The following is a 2,953-nucleotide window of genomic DNA, read 5'->3' as shown; positions in this document are numbered from 1 at the left end:
TCATCAAGTGAGTCTAGGCAGCTAAAAAAAAAATCCTAGTATGGTATGAAATATTTCAATATATTATAATATAAACTTTTTCTTAAAATTTATATTACAAGTATTTCAGAACAAATCTAATAATTTCAAGATTCATCGTAATAAAATATTTAATCAGAATATCACTCTAAGCTAATTCTTTTTCAAAGGCTTTCATCATGAAGATAGGAGTTCGAACGCACCAAAAATTAATTTCAAATAATTATCATAAATTTGCCGAAATAAATAAATTATTAAGAAATAAACTACTAGAAGGACCTACACGTGCACGCATCACCCTAACAAAAAAACCGGGGGTGCTTAGCTAATTGAAATTACACTGCTTTGGATTTTTTTTTTCTGAATAATAATTTACGGTTTAATTCGAAATATTCGAATATAAAAAATGGAAGAGACATATTTTAAGGAATAATAAAAAAAATTAAATAATATATAATTTATTTAATTTCTTCCAATATATCTATTGAAACATCTCTTTCTCTCCCCCTAATAGTGAAATAAACAATAATAGTATAGTAAAATATGTTGGGTGGTTACTCATAATGGACAATTTGATAGCTTATAGTAAGTAGTTTTTGAAATATGATGCAATTTGTTAAATTTATCTTTTGGTTTAATGTAATTAAAATTTATAATTAAACATTTTTCTTATAAATTCTATAAATTTCTTCAAAAAATCATTCAAACAAAAAATCAGAAACAAAATCAATTACAAGAATATCATTATTTTTAAAATATGAAATTTAGAATAAAAAATTAACCTTAAGAACTCTCAAATGAAAGTACAAATAGAAGAAAAGGACTTATCACCAACACAATCAGAAATAATATATAGTTTGTTATCTGTCTAATTATATGCTAATGACAAATTAACTGAACATTAGCATATATATATAATTCTCATTCTATACTTTTTAAATACTTAATCCTATTAATGTCGACATTGTGTAGGCATGTAGAAGATTATAATGTTTTAAATTTTTTAATGAAATCTAAGAAAATAAAATCTAAAATAATATTTTTCTTCTTATGATAATTTAATTTATATAAATTTATTTCCTCACAATATTATAAGTTATTATTTAGCCAAGTGGCTAAGTGCATCTCTTTTTTTTTTAACTCTTTTTTTATATCCTGTATCTGAATGTTTGCAGAGAATAAGAGAAATAGTATAAGATAAATAAATTTAAATTCACAAGAGGAATTGTATCTGTATATGGCTACAATTTTCAAATGAATTTTTTTTTTTTTGAACGGACGTGCTGCCACCCTTCTTAGGAGTCGTTTGACAGCGTAACTAATTCCTCGGCGAGATTACCAGCCCCACAGGTGCAGGACCCGCAGTTATTTTCTCCCCACTTAAGGGGTCGCGCCGCATGAGAGGGGATTCGAACATAGGTTGAGAGTTTCCACCCATGCTCGCCCACCAATACAGCGAAGCCCGGTGGGATTGTTTTGGAATGATTTTTTTATTAATGGGATGAAGAGGGTGCCAGCTCACAAAGCATAGCTAAAATCCTAGTTAAGTTCCATGCATGCACGTCTTATTCAAGAGAAGAGATTAGGCTCTCCCATAATGCGAAGTCTAAAGACTTAGCAGACACATGGATTAGCTGGCACTCCGGATGCGTCGGAAGCCCATGCGCCATTAATTTCCCTACTATACTCAATTGACTCTAAACGTGCGTTCAGGATTCCATTCACATACTTAATTTCATCATAAACTAGCTAGCCTCTCTCTCTCTCTCTCTCTCTCTCTCTCTCTCTATCACTGTCTCTCTCTATACCCCCTTTCTATCTCTATATATATCTATATCTATCACTATCTCTCTCTTTCTCTTATATATATTATATACTCGCACACAAAAATATATGTGGGGAGATATCACTTGTATATAATTTGCTAAGACAAAATGGTTAAAGAAGAAAGGAGTGATAAAAAGAGAAGATAATGACTCTTTATTTTATAGGGATAAATTCTTATTCTTTTAGAGGAGCATTTAGAGTGAAATGGATATATGGAGCATAGTGTGATGGGGAATTCTGCATATTAAAATGAATTGTGAAATAATGAGTGCATGCTGATTTGAGTGAAAGGTCGCTGGCGAGCGCATTGGAAGGGGTCGCTTCAATTGCAATTTGAAAGTCTATACTCGTGGTCTAAGGGCATCTCCATCCGAACGGCAAACCAGTGTTTGCCGTTCTTTCTTCCCTCCAACTGAACGCTATACTTGCCGGCATTTGAAGGGAGGTGAACAGTGCGACGCCAATATTGGCGTCGCATTGTTCATACGACATTTGTTTTTTTTTTCTTTTAATTCGAAACTTAATTATTAATTTTAAAGATTAAAGATTAGAATTTTATTATCATTAATTAAAATAATAAATTAGAAATACCTTATTTTTAGTAATCTAATTTTTTTTTACAAAATTAATTAATGTAAGTTAACATTAAGATAAAAATTAAGATAAAATTCTCATACATAAAAGATAAAAATTAATTATATTATATTTAATTCAAGAATTCAATAAATAATATTAATGATTAAAAATATATAAAATGAAATATTGGAAAGAATATACTAGGAATATTCTTTTTTTGGTGTTAGAAAATGGAGTTCGATTGGAGGCAAGTTACTGCATTTTGATGTATTACTGCATTTTGGAGTGAAAAATGAGTTTTTTGGTTGGAGATGCCCTAAGGGTGAAATTATTATGTGTGGATATATATGAATGCCATACGAAGGCGAATAAGAATGTGTCACGTCATTCGTTTGTTGTGTACTGCGGCTATGTACTGGGTGACGTGACACATTCTGATATGCCTGGCACCGCACATAATAATTTCTCGGACTAAGGACTTGTTTGGATGCAGTTGAAATTAGTTTTATTTGGGACAGCTTTTTTACTACTC

This window comes from Dendrobium catenatum, unplaced genomic scaffold (assembly GCF_001605985.2).
Source record: "Dendrobium catenatum unplaced genomic scaffold, ASM160598v2 fragScaff_scaffold_54, whole genome shotgun sequence".
In the NCBI taxonomy this organism is placed as follows: Eukaryota; Viridiplantae; Streptophyta; class Magnoliopsida; order Asparagales; family Orchidaceae; genus Dendrobium; species Dendrobium catenatum.
The sequence above is the reverse complement of the archived record's forward strand: the minus strand, read 5'-3'. Positions refer to the sequence as shown.